The sequence below is a fragment of the Ambystoma mexicanum genome, chromosome 5p (genome assembly GCF_040938575.1).
Source record: "Ambystoma mexicanum isolate Mex_15411 chromosome 5p, UKY_AmexF1_1, whole genome shotgun sequence".
Taxonomy (NCBI): Eukaryota; Metazoa; Chordata; class Amphibia; order Caudata; family Ambystomatidae; genus Ambystoma; species Ambystoma mexicanum.
The window spans coordinates 322,471,325-322,492,922 of record NC_090930.1 but is presented as its reverse complement, the minus strand read 5'-3'; positions in this window follow the sequence as shown (position 1 = coordinate 322,492,922).

Here is a 21,598-nt window from a genome sequence, read left to right as displayed (position 1 = left end):
GGTTCCCTCCTGTTTTTCTTGTCCTAGTCTTGTCTGTTTTATTTGTCTCTTCATGCAGCGCCCTTATGCCAAGGGGCTTTCGGCGTTTAAAAAATATATTGACTTAAACTAAGCAATAGAAACTGGAAGGACATGATAATGGTAATGAGCAGAAGGAGATCAGAAACAGTCATCTATATAGTTAAAAACATCAAGCAGAGATGGGAGATCAGCAGCTGGAATGGAGGAATTCACAAACGGACACAGCTCCCTGGTGAGAAAGTGATTATGACGAGATCAAAGGCCGCAGGAAGATAAAAGTGGAGAGGAAAGCGAGGTATGGAAGTAAGTCAAAGGGGGAAATAGGTCTTGAGGCAGACTCGAGTAGGGGTGGAGAAAGGAAACGGTTGAATAAAGTAGAGTTGACTTGCAGAAGAAAGGAAGAAGGCAAGGGAAAAAAGGAAGGGACAACATACGGAAATGGTCGGGAACAGAAGAAGGGAGTTCAGAGAGGAAAGAACTGAGGTTGAGCTAGGAGGTGAAGAGAATCAAGGCGACATGTAAACTTTGGTTGGTAGAGCAAAATATGGGAGAAAAAAGAAGAGAAGAAGTTGAGAGGTGGGAAAGAACGAAACAGGAGATAAAATTGGTGTAAATAACAGAAGGAGTGTCAAATGAAATCGTGGGTTAGAGGGAAGGAAAATATGAAAACAGAGCCCATGAGTGGAGACAAAGTGGTAAAGGAAACCTTACTTAAAGGCTAAAAGGAGAAGACGAGACGAAAGAGTAGTAAAGGAATGGAGAGAACATGGAACAGTGGAGCAAGGAAGAGAAACATACACCAAAAGGGAGTCTTCCAGAGTCGAAGGAAAAGATCCCATATATTGCAAGAAGTGGGAGAAAAAGGAAAACGTGCATAGAGGAAGTTACAACCAACGATGGGTTGGAGAAAGCAAGCATGTGGAAAAGGAGAAGAGAAAACCTAGAGTGTTAATGACAGGAAAAGGAATATGCAAAATCGGACAAATGGACACAGTAAACTAGAGGATAAAGTCGGAGTCCATGAGGTCTGAGCCCTGCAAAGTAGCGGTAGAGGTGGTGGCCAAAGAAAATGAAAAGGAGTAGAGGAAGAACACAATGTCAAGGCTGAGGGGCCTACATTAGAAAAGTGATGAGACTCTGGCCAATGATGGGCAAAGAAAAAAGGGTCAGGAATACAGACCAAAGGAAGGGAGAAGACGAGCTGGACAAGAAACCTGGCCATCAAGAAAGAGGAGGAACTAGGAGCTATTCCCTGTGCTGGATCAGAAGTCTGACCTGGACCTTACATCGGAGCTGGGGGTTCATGTGCCTGGGAACTTCTACATGCTGCCAGCCTTATCATGTTGTGAAATTGGCAGTCCATGCTAGCAGCCCTTGTTCCATAGGTGTGTTGAATCTGTCACCACATGTAAACCTAAACACAGTTTTCAAAGGGATGGAGCTTCATGACATGGCCAGCCAGTGGCAAGGCTGCACGCATGTTGCCTCAAATGACTTTTTGGTAGGCTATTTGTGCAGCCAGTGAATTGTAGTGAGCCAAAATAAATAATGTAGTTGCTGGACAAATTCATACATCCGTCCACTGGCCCCCAGAAAAACGCAGACTCAAGCTCATTAGTGAGTCCACTCATTAACCCATGCACACAAATCCTACCATTGTCCCTGTCCACTGGCATATGCTAACCTTAAATGCTGCACTCGGTCGTTTTGCAAAGTAGTGTTAACAATACTGTCACTTAAACTGCACCTATGGCACCTTCTCTTTATGTCACAACTCCAAAGTATGAATTATGCTCTTTCGGTGACTCAGTCTAAGTCGAATGGTGACGATCTGACTCCTTCAAAGTGCCGGATACTTGTTTTGCCAAATTTCCAGAAGAGGGAAGAACAACTGTAACATACATGGAATAGACACGATGTAACAAGTCAGAGACCTGGCCAATGAAGCACACTCCCTTCTCGATCATCTGACCACCCAATTTGTTTTTCCATCCACGTGACGTTTTCATATTGTGATCAAAAGCTTTATTGTCAGAATATAACGAGTCAGGGCGTGAAGAGCCTGTCCATTTATCAGATTAGATCATGGGTGATGGAAAGTATCTTTCTTCCATCCGGAAGTACCTGCAAAGTTTGGCGTGTCCATACTCCCTGACTCACACAGAGACACGTGTGCTGTAAATCACACCCCCAGGGTAACAGAAGAAATGACGGCAGTTACCATGCGTTGATCTCGCTGCAATAGAATACAATTTTGTGTTATGCTAACTCCATCTGGTGTGATGCAGTATCTAATATAGTGCAGCTCGGCAAGGAGCAAATCACATCACGAAACACTGTAACATAAAATATGATCACATTATGTCCACGATGGGAGTCAGTGCCACTCGCAGAAACAGGTACACTTTTAGAATCTGCCTTTTCAGTGTAATGTAGCATCCGCAATTTTAAGAGTAGACATTACTGAACATTTAAAGAGAATTTTAAAGATGGCAGATAACTGCTTTGAAATAGCTTAATTAACAGTTTTAAAACTATTATTTGATCTCATCTTTCAATACACATTGAGTGATTTATTTACAACACTGCCTTTTACATGCTTCTAAAACATGGATTTGATTTATCTGGTTGGTTGGTATCTCATGTTGTTTTGCGTGTGCATTGTGCTAGGTTTGATAAAATAATTCACAATAAAAAAAAATAATTAAATGCAAATGCCACACGTATGTTTCTACCGTAATAAATGAAGAGCTAAATGGTCTCACAGCAACCGGGAGGGCCAGACCAGCGGAAGCTCTCTGTTCACCTGCACCAAATCTGTCGCTCTGATGATGGTATAGGCATTCCTCCAACCAGCCGAATGATTGTACTGCACCTCCATCACAAAGACAGGGAATCGAGTTCTAGCAGAGCCACTCAACTGCCAAACCCGGGAAACCAAACCGAATCTCTGACGGGTCATTCACCAACCCTATCAGGGGGTTCCCACATGGCTCATCCAAGCTAGCCTGAGAACCGCTGCCTAATTGCTTGCAACTCAACACCCCCTTGATCACTACTTCACGACTGCCGCTAGCCAAATTGACCCGCTGGAGCATCACTCGAAGACCTCTGCCAGTGGCTAAAGCCTGACTAAGCATTGAAGTGTTGAAGAATGTTGACGTGTTCCTCGGACCGCCCCGACCTGCAGCAGTCGAATCACTGCCATTCAACCACACTGAGCATCTGCATTCACTCCGCTGCTTGATGCCTGCTTGCTGCCAGGGCCTTCGCGATCCTATGTTCTCGACTGAGCCTGATCAGCTTGCATCAACATTCAATGCGGGTCTGGGGCGCCAGCCCACCAAGAACCAAATTCAGGTACTGTGACACTGAACTGACCCCACGGTTCACTTGGGCCCTAGGGACTGGTGAGAGACTGGTTAGGTCATACGGTGATGGAGATGAAAGTTGCAGCTGTACTAACCATGCCCCAACAGCCCCACCTGTTCCCAATCCATCAGCTCCACATCATGAATGAAAATATAATGTGGGAAAGATTCAGTAAGCTGTTAGCAAAACACTAAGAGGCAAGTCACTATGAGCCATGTAGTTACCGTTGAGTGTAGAATAGATTGTGAGACTTAATTAGGGTGACAGGTATATTGCATTTTGCTGCATACATAGGCAAGGGATCTTGAAATGGTGACACATGTAGACACAAAGAACACTTGCACTTGTTCGATCTCAATGTCACTTGGCCTACTAAGATCGTTGTCTCTATCCTCCCTCGGTTCCCCCTTCCTTGCCTCGTCACGCCTTGAAACACTTCCAAATGCCATATCATATCATATGAAGAATACTTACACATAGACATAAAGAACACTAATATGCAAGGCACAAAGAAAAGAACAAATGCCTGTGAATGAACAGAAGTGCCGCCATTGCTTACACCACACTCTGCTAGGCCTCAATTCTGAAATACTGCAGACTGATGTTGGGATGGAGAAGCAGAAGTCCCAGGCACCTTGGCGATTCAGGATGAGGCGATTGTAGATGAGATGCCATAGGGGAGCTAGGAGAATGGAGGGGGTAAGGAGAAAGTACAGTGGACTCCAGTGTTAGTATCATGTGTGTAATGAAGCTTCACCTTAGAAATTGGATGCCATCTTTAAATTGAGGCCTAGTGCCATAGCTAGGTTAGTATGTTTATATCCAGTTCCAAGAGTGTTCATGTGTTCTTTTGCTCGCAATCCTGGCAGGTCTGCAGAAGGTTAATATCTTGGACACACACACAGTTCTTTATTGTGTATTATCAGTAGTGCATGCATCCAAGAAGGAATGTGCACTGCAAGGCCAATACAGGGCCGGACTGGATCTTTAAAGAGCTATCCCACAAGAAGGGGGATGAGGGCTCTAAGCCTTCGCCAGTCCAGATCTATATGTTATAGCGACCCGAGATCCCCGAGCTCCATACAACACACATTTGAGTAAACTGACCAACCCAAGACCCCCGGACATAAAACTGTAGAGTGGTCAATCGATCAAGAAGATCAGGGATGGCCCGCCCCCCACTACTGGTCCATGTGATTTGTGCTGCGAGTTGCCAGGGGAGAAGGTAACACATTTATACCATGTGTGGGAAAGTTGTGGAAGTGCCGGAGTGTCTGGAAAAGGAGCCGGAGTTCATATAGTTCTGAGAAGTTATTGCAACCGCGAAAGTAGCTGCCTCGCTAATGCCCTTGGTACCAAGTGCACTGTAGTGCTATGAAATAATTGTGCAACACATTTGTCAATTAGAGCTTTTGTCAGATGACGAAAGAAGAAGATCCCCAAGTGGAAAAAGAGAGACAGAAGATGCTGGGACCAATCGCCTGGCATCCCATATGGGGCACGCTATATGTGTACAGAGTCGCACCTGGATTTGTAACCTATGTGATGTATGTCACTTCTGACGCTGCGTATCTTTAAAACCCATTGCTTGTGCAGTTTTAGTCAGAGCGTGTCGTGGCAGCAGAGTTCTTTGCTGGCACGCATTTGTATTTTTATGAGAATACACCTTGTTCTGTTTGCAAGAGGTGTGCTGGGCATTTTTCCCTAGTGGGTTGTATTTTTTCTGGTGTAAACGTTGAGGTGTTACTCTACAAATTTGGTAACCCCGACATGATCCCAGATTTTTCAAAGAGACAGAGGATTCAAGACTGCACATCTGGAGGGGCTGCACCCACTTGCAGCGACCAGTCCCAAGCATACAAACCTTAATGGTGTACAGGAGCCTTCTTGACAGAATTCCTGTCTGCTCTTTGGAGCGAGGCGCAGCTCCTAGGACAGTGCAGGCAGTTAAAGGGACCCCATGACGTAGGAGCTTGGGTGAACATGCAGATGTAGGTACACATCTTGCAAGCTACAACAACAGGGAAGGACGCTGAGAGGGAAGCAGGGGAATCAGGGAAAAGGTTGTGTGGGTTTGTGCACGTTGAAGCAGAGAGGGTGAGAGTGTATGATGGAATGTTGTGTGATTAAAAAGAGTAGTGTGTAAAGACCGCGTGGCAAAGATTTTTAGATTTTCTTTATTATATGAGAAGAGAAATGGAAAACTGGAATCCTTTCCGAGTTAGGGAAGTAGATGGTGCCATAATTTGAAAAAAGATAAGAGGATACAAAAGTAGAGGCTCTGTATAATTCGAGAGCTCGAATTCCTGTGCCCCATATATTTCGGGTGGGGGAGTAACGTGAAGTAGTGGTTGTTATTTTAGTTTATTGTTTGTAGTTTTAGTGTTATAACTTGTATTGTAAAGGGAGCGGGGCCAAGGTCAGGCCTGTGGAAGAAGTAGTGTGACTGTTGTGTGTAGGTAGAGTATACGTGGGGGTGTGTGAAGTGATTGTGAGAGAAGGGAGTGTGGGTAGGAGGCGACAGGGCAGTGGCAGTGAAGGACTGGTAGGAACGCTTAAGATGAACTGTATTTTGTATATGGGGGGACATTTTCATAGATAAGGCTTTTAACATGGGGTAGTTACATTGTTGGAGTACATGTGTAGTGCATTGCAGTTGTACAAGGAGTCAATTGAGAAATATCACAAGCAGTGGGTGGACAATGATGAATGTAAATCCCAATGTGACAGAGGCCCAACACGACTGTAAACACAGTATTTGAAGAAGCAGTCACCTCTGCCCCCAGTAGGATCTCACCCAACCCTTCCCACCACAGGATATACCAATCCAACGTATGTGTCCCCATCAGCTACAGCACCACCCCATCTGTGTTACGCCCCCATATCAGACGAGTACTAACGCTGCTGTACTGATGGATAGGAAACCACAAAAGGAGTCAGAAGAGACATTGAAGGCAGCACAAACGGAATTGGCACAGTTGAGGGCAGTCTGGGAAGAAGGGAGTAAGTCCGGGTTTGGATTAGACGAATGGAGGGCTGTAGACATTTTGTTTAGATTAGACAGCACCACGATCAAGGATGTGCATATTGAGAAGGGGAAGTGTGATGAACGAGGAGTGGGGAGTTTAGACTACGGGACAATAGGATCGGATGGAGATACAAACAGAGAGTTATGGGAGGACAAGTGGGATACAGTGCATGAATTAGAGGATGAAGAGGAAGCACCAGCAGTTACCCCTCGAGTAGAGAGCTTGTTGGGCCCGCAGTTGAGGAACATATTTGATTGGGCAGCAGTGACAAGGAAAAAGGCAAGTGAAGGGAAGAAGGCAAGCAGGGGAATGGCACACAGTTGCCATTATTACACAAAGGCCCTGGGAGGGTGCAGTATGTACTTTGGGCCCAGATGAAAAAAAACAACCTGATTAAAGCACTCCCGCCCCTCATGATAGGTTTGGGAAATGGAAATACGCATTTGAAAAACAAACAGCTAGGATCCCTTTAGCAGTGGGAGATATACAAACTTTGCTTGTAGCAATCATGGGAGATCAGACAGGGTATGTTTGGGTTAAGGCTGGATATCCAGGAGTTAAAATAGACAATGATGTACATGATGGGGTGCACATCAATGGCCTCAATAAGATTGTGGGTATAGAGGTGAAAGTGTGGGCCACAATACAGACTATTATAATACATCACTGTAAGTGGATCAAAGAAGAAGAAAAAGAAATGGTCAAAAGATTGCAGGCTGAGGAAGCATAACTGGTCCAGAAAAAATTATCAAAAATAGCAGTTCAAGGGGCGAGAGTGGTAGTTACACAAACAGACTCAGCAGAGCAGGCAGCAGCGCAAAACGGATGGAAGAATAGTGGGGTTCTGGACAAGTGGAGGGCAATGGAACAGTTGGCCTCAGTCACAATACCCTGAATAGTACCAAGGAGGTCAGCAGCGTGGAAGAGGGGGGTTTCAAGAAGGAAAGGGGGCATAGGTGGATTTGGAGGGATGGGACCGAGAGGGGGAGTCAGACCAGTTCAGCATTGGTGATGTGGAAAAATGTGTCACTTTGCAAGGGAGTGCTGAAGTAGAATGGGAGTGGGATACAATCCATATAGTCCCACTGGGTCAATACCACAGCAGCAATACTTCCCTGTGCCCCTGGTGCCCACGTCCATACCATATGAAATACACCAAGCGTATACACAGTTGCTACTACGACCCCTTCAGACACAGTTGCCTGCCCTGCCCAATACCCCAACACAAGTCGCACTGCAAGACCAATTCTACGGCACCCAAACTCCCGGATGCAATGCCATTCCTAATGAGACAGTGACACATTATCAGGGAGTGAGTATCCTGGGAGGAAACCCTTTTTCGTTCCCAGGTACAAGTACATATCCTGCCTAGGACAGCCAACAGAAAGCTCTTGCGTGCCCAGTGCTGTTTGTGACTACCCACCGAGACGAGGAACCCTTAGTGGGTGCTGACATCAGAAATAAACAATTCATTTTTAGGTTTTACAGGTGCCCATGCACTGGTGACGGAAACTTCCCATTATCAGATGAAACTCTCGACATGTAGAGCTTCTATGGGGCTGTGGTAATGGTTCTTTTTACAAAAGATGTATCTATCAAAATAGGAGGCAAAATGGTGCATGCACCTTTACTATATTTGGAAACCTTGTCATTACATTTGTTAGGGCACAACCTCTTAAGAAAACATGACCATCTCCTTTACAGATGGAGGAATAAAATGATTTACCCCAGGAATGTGTGCCATGGTGATAATACATGTCAGAGGAGGGGAGGTGGTGGTTTGCGGCATTCCTGTTTATCCCGATATGTTTGTATATGGGATTACGGTTTTACTTGCGCCAGTGCCTCAGATTTTAAAAGTGTGTTGGTGGATACCATCTGTTTTTATCTTCAGACCTATTTTTAGCCCAGAGTTTCTGGCAGGGACAATACTTTTACTGATTCTGCAAGAGTCAGAGTTTTCAGGCAAAACAGCGTCCCCTTTCACTGAAAATGCCATAGAACATGTTCCTCAGAGGTTGTGGACAGGTAGTACCCATGATGTAGGATTCTTACAGGGAGTGGCACTCATTTGCAACCCACTTAAACCAGCTGCAGTGTTACCACAGGTGAAACAATACCCTAAAAGAAACAGAGGAGGGCATACGAGATACCATTTCTGCAACCCCTAAATCAAGGGATTGTGGTGCCCTCCAGCTCCGAATGTAACACGCCCATACACCTCATAAAGAAGGTGAAGGGGTCAAGTTGGAGAATGATCTAGGATTCCCGCACCTTGAATGACACTGTACATGCATAATTTCCAGCAATTCCTAATCCTGTGACCAATTTGTGCAGTGTCCCAAAACAAGCAACACGTTTCACTGTTGTGGATTTCAAGAATGCCTTCTTTTCCATACCCCTGCACCCAGATTCTCAATATCTCACTGTGTTTACTCATGGCGGAAAGCCGTACGAGCACACACGATTACCACAAGGGTACTGTGAATCTCCCAGTATCTTCAACCGAATACTACATGCCAATTTGGGTAATATCCAGGTCCTTACCACTATTATTCAATATGTGGATGACGTGCTAGTATGTAGTGACAGTGAATAACATTGCCAACGGGACAGTTTTGCAGATGTTTGCATACAAAGGGTACAAGGTGGACAAGGCCAAGTTATAATACTGCAGTCATACCTTAACATGCACGGTACAGCTCCAAACATTTTCACTGCATCAGAGGCCACTGGTTGCCAGAGCAACATTGGAAACTTCTCACAGGGTCCTTCAGACGTTCCACCATGTATGATGTCACCACGCTCTCACATAATACATTAATTCCATTCCATTCCATTTAAGTCTTCAATGAACTCTCGTCATTGCGTTGCAACTAAGGTATTTGTGCCTATTCCTTGTTATCTGCATTCCCTACTCATGTTCTGTCTCTCTGTTTTGCTGATCCTGCCTTGTCTGCTAACTTGTGTTCTGCCTCTCGTTTGTAATCATTCTCTTGGGAAAACTAACCTCCAACCTCTGTTCATCCAGCCTGCCTATGCAATCATTCCACCATTGTACCTGACTTCTAGTTCAATCAAAGATGAGTTTCACCTTTGTTTTTTTTTTCTCTAAATCAGAGGTTCTCTCTGGTTCCTACCCTTTCCTGTTATACCTTGGTGAAGAGGTGATCCACAACTCGCCAGGGATCCCCAAGACCTTTGTCGAAGACTCCTACATCACCTATCAAGCATCAGGTGAGCTCAGACACTGACAGCTTGCAAGGCCCACCATATCTCTAGGACATGGCACTGATGCAGAACGTGATTCATGCTGTGCAGGACTTGACTGCTAAAGTTCAGCTCTTGAAGGCTGAGAATGTCACCCTGAAAGAGTTGATATAACAGCATGAATCCCATTAGTAGGAATCCCCTTTGGCCAGCTCCAATGTTGATAAATATATAAGGATCGCCTTTGGATACATGCATAGTCCATTTCACCTTTTGACTTCTTTTGTATAACACTGGCCAAGGAAAAGCCATTTCATAGGCTACACCAACAACCCTTTGCAGGACAATTACCCAGGTTTCATTATCGCCTTGAAAACACTCTTCGATAGACCGGACCAGGTTTACAAGAGACACTTCTTGACTTTGTCCAGGGTAATTTGGACTTGATGTCATATACTGTTAAATTCAGACAGCTGACTAAGGAGTCTGGTTGGACGGAAGAAGCCCTTTTTCCCCCTTACCATAGAGGTTTGCATGAGGATCTGAAAGACAAACTTGCCTGGGATCTGCAACCTGCTTCCTTTTCCACCTTGGTCTCTCTCGTTCTTCAAATAGACTTTATTTGTTGGAACGCTTTATTTGTTGGAACGCTACTCAGAACATCGTAAGAATGGACTGACTCTTCTAAAGTTACAGCCTAAGTCTTCTCCTTATAATATCAGCAATTTCAGGGAACCCAAACCTATGCAATTGGCCACTGAAAGGGGTCTGTTATCCGCAAATGAAAGAAGTCTCTGATTTGTCGCAACGCCTTTGTATGTACTGCAGCTCAAAGGGTCATATAGTTCAAGAATGTCCAATAGCACCTCAAAGAAAACAGGGCAACGCAAGCTCTTGTCCCTAATTGGGGCTGTGGAATGGGAACAGAACATTAGCTCCAATCTGCTATTTTATTCTTCGGATCAGTATTCCTTTCCTTGTTTGTTCTGGCGGTGAGTCTGTTTCTCCCAACAAACATTAACCTAGGAGTTTTAAAGTTGGTTGATTCAATAGCAGCAGGTCTTTTCATGGACGATTCTTGGGCCCATATCCATGGAATTCCTAGATAACCTAAAGAACAGGTTCAAGCGTTCGAAGGCAAAGACGGTCAGTCCTTGTCATCTGGATTATTTACAGAATGAACTATTTTCATTAGAACGGATCTTGCCAAACAAACTGAGCGGCTATCTTTTGACCTTATCAAGGTATCCCATTTTATTGTTGTTCTGGGACTTCCTTGGCTTTGATTCCACAAACCCTTAATACATTGGAAGGGTAATACATTGGAATGCAGGAACCCTGTTTCTTGGCTCAGAGTTCTGTGTTCGCCATTGTTCATTAGAAAAAGAAAGATTGTGTCCTTTGGAAACTCATTTTCTGACAAAACCTCCCCATGCCTCTGTTGCCCATGTCACCCAGATTTCCTCGAAATACGTCCTTGGTGATGGCGTTCGGCCTTATTAATGCACCAGCCATCTTCCAGTGCTTTGTGGATCAGATTTTTTCAGACATACTTTTTCCTTACGTCATCTTCTATTTAGAAGACATGCTTGTTTTTTCTCACAACCTGGAAGACCACACACTTCATGTCACCGAAGTTCTGTCTCGTCTTCGGGATATTCGACTACTGGCCAAACCAGAGATGTGTCAATTTGACTGTGACATCATTCACTACTTGGGTTATGTTATCTCCCGCTCCGGAATTTAAATGCATCCCAGAGAGTTTCTACAATTATGGATTGGCCATCACCAACGTCGGTAAAACAGATACAACAATTACTTGGTTTAGCCATTCTTATAAAAAGTTTGTTCCCTTTTTTTCCAAGATCGTTTTCCCCATCACTCGAGCCCTGAAGAAGGGTTCTCTTTTCTCTTGGAATTCTGATGCAGAACAAGCTCTTTTAGAGCTGAAGTCCAAATGTACTCAAACTCCCACTATCTCCCTGCTGGATACTACTTGTCTGTTCATTTTGGAGATAGATGCATCCTATTTTGCCATAGGCATCGTTCTGAAACACCTTAAGGATGATCTCTGTGAACACCCGGTAGCCTACTTGTCCCAGACTCTTTCAAGTAGTGAGAATAATTATACAGTCCTAGAAAAGGAGTTACTCGCCATCTAAGAAGCATGTCTAGAGTGGCTCCATCTTCTTCTTGGCTCTCGTTCCACCTTAGAAATATGGACTGATCATAGGAATCTACACGCGTTTCAGAATATGGAATGCTCTAATATCAGACAAGCACGATGGGCATACTTCTTTGCTCAGTACCAATTCCAACTCTGGCTAATGCCTTTTTTTGCAGAATCAACTTACTAGATAACGGTCCAATGTCTCCTGTTACCATTCTGCCCGGGTAAAATTTTCTCTTCGGCATCCAGCCTTTCCTATTCCAGGTACAACTGAGAAATGCTGAATTGCCTTTTTGTGTGAAGGATGGGCCTTTACCTCTTCGCCTGCGATCAAAAAATTGATACTTGTTTTGTGGACGCTGTCTTTTCATCCCTACTGAATATCTTTGCCAACAAGTACTCTCGTTATGTTATGATTCCTTAGTGGCTGGCCATAACGGAATCCTTTCCACAATTAGTACCATTCATTGTAATTTCTGGTGGCATTTGAAGTCTTCTTCTATGGATACCTATGTTCGTTCTTGTTCCACTTGTGCCCAGGCAAAGCGTTCTACACAAAAACCCATGGGACTTCTTCAACAACGCAAACTCCTGGAATATCCTTGGCAGATCATTTCTACAGACTTTATTGTGAATTTACCACCCTCACATGGTTATAGTGCTTTGATGGTCACTGTGGATCTTTTCTCTAGAATGGCACATTTCTCCCCAATACCAAAGATATCCACAGACACGGAAATGCGAAAGTCTTTCTAACAGACATTTTTAGACTCCATGACTTGCCTCAAACTATCATATCAGATCGAGGTACTCAATATGTTTTCTGCTTCTGGACCTCTCTCCACCAACCCTAAGGAATAAAAAGAGCCCTTTCATCCGGGTATCATCCAGAAAATAATGGTGAAACTGGGAGGGGTTAATCAAACCCTCGAACAATATTTGCAATGCTTTTCTTCTTCTGTTCAGCGCGACTGGTCTGTTTTGTTACCAGTTACAGAGTTTTTCTACAATAATTCGACTCATTCCTTGATAAGTACAGTCCATTCTACTCTTCATTTGGATTTCATCCCCCTGAACCTACAAGTGCATCCTCGGTAGATATATGGGTGTCTGATCTGAAGAAGGTCCCACAAGATACTATGACCAACCTTACCAAAGCCCAGCTGAGGATCAAGAAATACGCCGATTGTCATTGTTCACCCACTTCTCAATATTCTGTTGATGACAAAGTCTAGGTATCCTCACTGTTTCTGCTTAAACATCTATGCCCTTCTAAATTAACCCCCAGATTCTACAGACCCTTTCATATCACTAAAATAATCAATCATGTGGCCTATAGTCTTCAACTTCCACCTACCTGGAAACGCATCCACCCGACATTTCAAGTCTCTTTGTTGAAGCCTTACCTATCTCTGGTTTCTCGTAAAATATCACCACCTCCTCCTGTTGTGCGGAATAACAACTGGGAATATAAAGAGGTTCGTATTTGGTCAATTGTCTTGGCTACGATCCCTGTGATAGATATTGAGAACCTGCATTGAACATCCATGCTCCATCCCTAGTCCGTAGATTTCATTGTCTTCATCCGGACAAACCAGGTGGGTTTCTCCTTTCGGAGGCTATACTGTCATACCTCAATGCTCACGGTACAGCTCCCAACATTTTCACCACATCAGAGGCCACTGGTCGCTGTGACAACTTTGGAAACTTGCTCGTTGCGTCCTTCACACGTTCCACCATGCATGACATCACTACACTCTCACATGATCCATTCATTCCATTCTGGAAAAGAAAAGCATTTAAACCTTCAATGAACTCCGGTTATTGTGTTGCAACTCAGGTATTTGTGCCTATTCATTGGTACGCTAGTTGTTTCTATCCTTGTTTGTACTGCCTTCCCTATTCTTGTCCTGCCTCTCTGTTTTTCTGATACTGTCTTGTCTGCTTCCTTTTGTTCTGCCTCCCATTGGTTATCATTCTCGTGGGAAAACTAACCTCCAACCTCCGTTTGTCCAGCCTTCCGATGCAATCAATCCACCATTCTCGTTCAATCAAAGAGGTTTTTCCTCTTCTGGGTTTTTTCCTCTCCATCAGAGATCGCTCTGGTTTCCATCCCTTCCTGTTATATCTTGGAGAAGGGGTGGTGGCCAGAGAGGATCATCCCTTCATTCGGGCACTCTCTCCAGCCAAAGAGATGATCCACAACTCACCTGGGATCCCCAAGACCTGTTTCGAAGACTCCTAAATCACCAATCAAGCATCAGGTGAGCTCAGACAATGACAACTGCCTCCAGGAAGTTCTTTACTTAGGACAATTGATATCCGTCCATGGAAAGAAAATAATACCTGAACGTGCTGCATCAGTGTGTAGTGCTCCCCAGCCACAAACTGTCAAGAAATTCATAGGTTTCTCAGTCTGTGAAATTATTGCCGAGCATGGATCCTAAATTACGCTGCATTCACTAGACCCTTTCTGAAAGGTCTTAAAGAAGCGCAAAAGACAGACCATACCATAACATGGACAGAGAACATGCTCACAAGCTTTAAGGAATTAAAGAGGTCATGTGCACTTGCCCAGTGTTAGTAAACCCTGTCTACACCAAGAATTGTATTTGTTCTCCCATTTAAATGGTCAGATGTTGGCGGCAGTACTCACTCAGAAGAGCACTATGGGCAGTAAGCCATTGGCCAATTGTAGACTCAGTAATGCAAGGACAATTCCATTGCAAGCATGCACTTGCTGTTGCCGCATTAGCAATTGAGAAAAGCTCCACAATCAACATGGGGTGTCCCGTAACATTATACATGGAGCATGCAATGTTTGCCATCCTAGAGTAGTCCAAATCAATGCTAAATACACAGCGAGGATCCACGTATAAGGCTTTCTTATCTAGTCCAAACATTCATATAGCGCTGTGCAAAAGAGTAAACCCTGCTTTGTTTCTGACAGAACTCTGTACGGAGGAAGACCTGGGTAGGCATGACTGTGTAACATCTGAGGTGGAGGAGGAGGACATACCGAAAGCATACATCCGTCCACTGGCCCCCAGAAAAACGCAGACTCAAGCTCATTAGTGAGTCCACTCATTAACCCATTGAGTCCACTCATTAACCCATGCACACAAATCCTACCATTGTCCCTGTCCACTGGCATATGCTAACCTTAAATGCTGCACTCGGTCGTTTTGCAAAGTAGTGTTAACAATACTGTCACTTAAACTGCACCTATGGCACCTTCTCTTTATGTCACAACTCCAAAGTATGAATTATGCTCTTTCGGTGACTCAGTCTAAGTCGAATGGTGACGATCTGACTCCTTCAAAGTGCCGGATACTTGTTTTGCCAAATTTCCAGAAGAGGGAAGAACAACTGTAACATACATGGAATAGACACGATGTAACAAGTCAGAGACCTGGCCAATGAAGCACACTCCCTTCTCGATCATCTGACCACCCAATTTGTTTTTCCATCCACGTGACGTTTTCATATTGTGATCAAAAGCTTTATTGTCAGAATATAACGAGTCAGGGCGTGAAGAGCCTGTCCATTTATCAGATTAGATCATGGGTGATGGAAAGTATCTTTCTTCCATCCGGAAGTACCTGCAAAGTTTGGCGTGTCCATACTCCCTGACTCACACAGAGACACGTGTGCTGTAAATCACACCCCCAGGGTAACAGAAGAAACAGAAGAAATGACGGCAGTTACCATGCGTTGATCTCGCTGCAATAGAATACAATTTTGTGTTATGCTAACTCCATCTGGTGTAATGCAGTATCTAATATAGTGCAGCTCGGCAAGGAGCAAATCACATCACGAAACACTGTAACATAAAATATGATCACATTATGTCCACGATGGGAGTCAGTGCCACTCGCAGAAACAGGTACACTTTTAGAATCTGCCTTTTCAGTGTAATGTAGCATCCGCAATTTTAAGAGTAGACATTACTGAACATTTAAAGAGAATTTTAAAGATGGCAGATAACTGCTTTGAAATAGCTTAATTAACAGTTTTAAAACTATTATTTGATCTCATCTTTCAATACACATTGAGTGATTTATTTACAACACTGCCTTTTACATGCTTCTAAAACATGGATTTGATTTATCTGGTTGGTTGGTATCTCATGTTGTTTTGCGTGTGCATTGTGCTAGGTTTGATAAAATAATTCACAATAAAAAAAAATAATTAAATGCAAATGCCACACGTATGTTTCTACCGTAATAAATGAAGAGCTAAATGGTCTCACAGCAACCGGGAGGGCCAGACCAGCGGAAGCTCTCTGTTCACCTGCACCAAATCTGTCGCTCTGATGATGGTATAGGCATTCCTCCAACCAGCCGAATGATTGTACTGCACCTCCATCACAAAGACAGGGAATCGAGTTCTAGCAGAGCCACTCAACTGCCAAGCCCGAAGCATTTGCTCAACCCGGGAAACTAAACCGAATCTCTGACGGGTCATTCACCAACCCTATTAGGGGGTTCCCACATGGCTCATCCAAGCTAGCCTGAGAACCGCTGCCCAATTGCTTGCAACTCAACACCCCCTTGATCACTACTTCACGACTGCCGCTAGCCAAATTGACCCGCTGGAGCATCACTCGAAGACCTCTGCCAGTGGCTAAAGCCTGACTAACCATTGAAGTGTTGAAGAATGTTGACGTGTTCCTCGGACCACCCCGACCTGCAGCAGTCGAATCACTAGCATTCAACCACACTGAGCATCTGCATTCACTCCCCTGCTTGATGCCTGCTTGCTGCCAGGGCCTTCGCGATCCTATGTTCTCGACTGAGCCTGATCAGCTTGCATCAACATTCAATGCGGGTCTGGGGCGCCAGCCCACCAAGAACCAAATACAGGTACTGTGACACTGAACTGACCCCACGGTTCACTTGGGCCCTAGGGACTGGTGAGAGACTGGTTAGGTCATACGGTGATGGAGATGAAAGTTGCAGCTGTACTAGCCATGCCCCAACAGCCCCACTTGTTCCCAATCCATCAGCTCCACATCATGAATGAAAATATAATGTGGGAAAGATTCAGTAAGCTGTTAGCAAAACACTAAGAGGCAAGTCACTATGAGCCATGTAGTTACCGTTGAGTGTAGAATAGATTGTGAGACTTAATTAGGGTGACAGGTATATTGCATTTTGCTGCATACATAGGCAAGGGATCTTGAAATGGTGACACATGTAGACACAAAGAACACTTGCACTTGCTCGATCTCAATGTCACTTGGCCTACTAAGATCGTTGTCTCTATCCTCCCTCGGTTCCCCCTTCCTTGCCTCGTCACGCCTTGAAACACTTCCAAATGCCATATCATATCATATGAAGAATACTTACACATAGACATAAAGAACACTAATATGCAAGGCACAAAGAAAAGAACAAATGCCTGTGAATGAACAGAAGTGCCGCCATTGCTTACACCAAACTCTGCTAGGCCTCAATTCTGAAATACTGCAGACTGATGTTGGGATGGAGAAGCAGAAGTCCCAGGCCCCTTGGCGATTCAGGATGAGGCGATTGTAGATGAGATGCCATAGGGGAGCTAGGAGAATGGAGGGGGTAAGGAGAAAGTACAGTGGACTCCAGTGTTAGTATCATGTGTGTAATGAAGCTTCACCTTAGAAATTGGATGCCATCTTTAAATTGAGGCCTAGTGCCATAGCTATGTTAGTATGTTTATATCCAGTTCCAAGAGTGTTCATGTGTTCTTGTGCTCGCAATCCTGGCAGGTCTGCAGAAGGTTAATATCTTGGACACACACACCGTTCTTTATTGTGTATTATCAGTAGTGCATGCATCCAAGAAGGAATGTGCACTGCAAGGCCAATACAGGGCCGGACTGGATCTTTAAAGAGCTATCCCACAAGAAGGGGGATGAGGGCTCTAAGCCTTCGCCAGTCCAGATCTATATGTTATAGCGACCCGAGATCCCCGAGCTCCATACAACACACATTTGAGTAAACTGACCAACCCAAGACCCCCGGACATAAAACTGTAGAGTGGTCAATCGATCAAGAAGATCAGGGATGGCCCGCCCCCCACTACTGGTCCATGTGATTTGTGCTGCGAGTTGCCAGGGGAGAAGGTAACACATGTATACCATGTGTGGGAAAGTTGTGGAGGTGCTGGAGTGTCTGGAAAAGGAGCCGGAGTTCATATAGTTCTGAGAAGTTATTGCAACCGCGAAAGTAGCTGCCTCGCTAATGCCCTTGGTACCAGGTGCACTGTAGTGCTATGAAATAATTGTGTAACACATTTGTCAATTAGAGCTTTTGTCAGATGAAGAAAGAAGAATATCCCCAAGTGGAAAAAGAGAGACAGAAGATGCTGGGACCAATCGCCTGGCATCCCATATGGGGCACGCTATATGTGTACAGAGTCGCACCTGGATTTGTAACCTATGTGATGTATGTCACTTCTGACGCTGCGTATCTTTAAAACCCATTGCTTGTGCAGTTTTAGTCAGAGCGTTTCGCGGCAGCAGAGTTCTTTGCTGGCACGCGTTTGTATTTTTATGAGAATACACCTTGTTCTGTTTGCAAGAGGTGTGCTGGGCATTTTTCCCTAGTGGGTTGTATTTTTTCTGGTGTAAACGTTGAGGTGTTACTCTACAAATTTGGTAACCCCAACATGATCCCAGATTTTCCAAAGAGACAGAGGATTCAAGACTGCACATCTGGAGGGGCTGCACCCACTTGCAGCGACCAGTCCCAAGCATACAAACCTTAATGGTGTACAGGAGCCTTCTTGACAGAATTCCTGTCTGCTCTTTGGAGCGAGGCGCAGCTCCTAGGACAGTGCAGGCAGTTAAAGGGACCCCATGACGTAGGAGCTTGGGTGGACATGCAGATGTAGGTACACATCTTGTAAGCTACAACAACAGGGAAGGACGCTGAGAGGGAAGCAGGGGAATCAAGGAAAAGGTTGTGTGGGTTTGTGCACGTTGAAGCAGAGAGGGTGAGAGTGTATGATGGAATGGTGTGTGATTAAAAAGAGTAGTGTGTAAAGACCGCGTGGCAAAGATTTTTAGATTTTCTTTATTATATGAGAAGAGAAATGGAAAACTGGAATCCTTTCCGAGTTAGGGAAGTAGATGGTGCCATAATTTGAAAAAAGATAAGAGGATACAAAAGTAGGGGCTCTGTATAATTCGAGAGCTCGAATTCCTGTGCCCCATATATTTCGGGTGGGGGAGTAACGTGAAGTAGTGGTTGTTATTTTAGTTTATTGTTTGTAGTTTTAGTGTTATAACTTGTATTGTAAAGGGAGCGGGGCCAAGGTCAGGCCTGTCGAAGAAGTAGTGTGACTGTTGTGTGTAGGTAGAGTATACGTGGGGGTGTGTGAAGTGATTGTGAGAGAAGGGAGTGTGGGTAGGAGGCGACAGGGCAGTGGCAGTGACGGACTGGTAGGAACGCTTAAGATGAACTGTATTTTGTGTATGGGGGGACATTTTCATAGATAAGGCTTTTAACATGGGGTAGTTACGTTGTTGGAGTACATGTGTAGTGCATTGCAGTTGTACAAGGAGTCAATTGAGAAATATCACAAGCAGTGGGTGGCGGAGAAACAAGGGAGAATGTTCCACCAATGGCCAGAGCAGGGTACGAATAATAGAGGGATATTGGAGCACATATACACATTTTTGGCTGCCAAGTATAAAGGTAAAAAGCTTCAAAGGAGGAAAGAGATTTTAGAATTATGGAACATGGTGGAGGACATAAAGGACAATGATGAATGTAAATCCCAATGTGACAGAGGCCCAACCACGACTGTAAACACAGTATTTGAAGAAGCAGTCACCTCTGCCCCCAGTAGGATCTCACCCAACCCTTCCCACCACAGGATATACCAATCCAACGTATGTGTCCCCATCAGCTACAGCACCACCCCATCTGTGTTACGCCCCCATATCAGACGAGTACTAACGCTGCTGTACTGATGGATAGGAAACCACAAAAGGAGTCAGAAGAGACATTGAAGGCAGCACAAACGGAATTGGCACAGTTGAGGGCAGTCTGGGAAGAAGGGAGTAAGTCCGGGTTTGGATTAGACGAATGGAGGGCTGTAGACATTTTGTTTAGATTAGACAGCACCACGATCAAGGATGTGCATATTGAGAAGGGGAAGTGTGATGAACGAGGAGTGGGGAGTTTAGACTACGGGACAATAGGATCGGATGGAGATACAAACAGAGAGTTATGGGAGGACAAGTGGGATACAGTGCATGAATTAGAGGATGAAGAGGAAGCACCAGCAGTTACCCCTCGAGTAGAGAGCTTGTTGGGCCCGCAGTTGAGGAACATATTTGATTGGGCAGCAGTGGCAAGGAAAAAGGCAAGTGAAGGGAAGAAGGCAAGCAGGGGAATGGCACACAGTTGCCATTATTACACAAAGGCCCTGGGAGGGTGCAGTATGTACTTTGGGCCCAGATGAAAAAAAACAACCTGATTAAAGCACTCCCGCCCCTCATGATAGGTTTGGGAAATGGAAATACGCATTTGAAAAACAAACAGCTAGGATCCCTTTAGCAGTGGGAGATATACAAACTTTGCTTCTAGCAATCATGGGAGATCAGGCAGGGTATGTTTGGGTTAAGGCTGGATATCCAGGAGTTAAAATAGACAATGATGTACATGATGGGGTGCACATCAATGGCCTCAATAAGATTGTGGGTATAGAGGTGAAAGTGTGGGCCAAAATACAGACTATTATAATACATCACTGTAAGTGGATCAAAGAAGAAGAAAAAGAAATGGTCAAAAGATTGCAGGCTGAGGAAGCATAACTGGTCCAGAAAAAATTATCAAAAATAGCAGTTCAAGGGGCGAGAGTGGTAGTTACACAAACAGACTCAGCAGAGCAGGCAGCAGCGCAAATGGATGGAAGAATAGTGGGGTTCTGGACAAGTGGAGGGCAATGGAACAGTTGGCCTCAGTCACAATACCCTGAATGGTACCAAGGAGGTCAGCAGCGTGGAAGAGGGGGGTTTCAAGAAGGAAAGGGGGCATAGGTGGATTTGGAGGGATGGGACCGAGAGGGGGAGTCAGACCAGTTCAGCATTGGTGATGTGGAAAAATGTGTCACTTTGCAAGGGAGTGCTGAAGTAGAATGGGAGTGGGATACAATCCATATAGTCCCACTGGGTCAATACCACAGCAGCAATACTTCCCTGTGCCCCTGGTGCCCACGTCCATACCATATGAAATACACCAAGCGTATACACAGTTGCTACTACGACCCCTTCAGACACAGTTGCCTGCCCTGCCCAATACCCCAACACAAGTCGCACTGCAAGACCAATTCTACGGCACCCAAACTCCCGGATGCAATGCCATTCCTAATGAGACAGTGACACATTATCAGGGAGTGAGTATCCTGGGAGGAAACCCTTTTTCATTCCCAGGTACAAGTACATATCCTGCCTAGGACAGCCAACAGAAAGCTCTTGCGTGCCCAGTGCTGTTTGTGACTACCCACCGAGACGAGGAACCCTTAGTGGGTGCTAACATCGGAAATAAACAATTCATTTTTAGGTTTTACAGGTGCCCATGCACTGGTGACGGAAACTTACCATTATCAGATGAAACTCTCGATATGTAGAGCTTCTATGGGGCTGTGGTAATGGTTCCTTTTACAAAAGATGTATCTATCAAAATAGGAGGCAAAATGGTGCATGCACCTTTACTATATTTGGAAACCTTGTCATTACATTTGTTAGGGCACAGCCTCTTAAGAAAACATGACCATCTCCTTTACAGATGGAGGAATAAAATGATTTA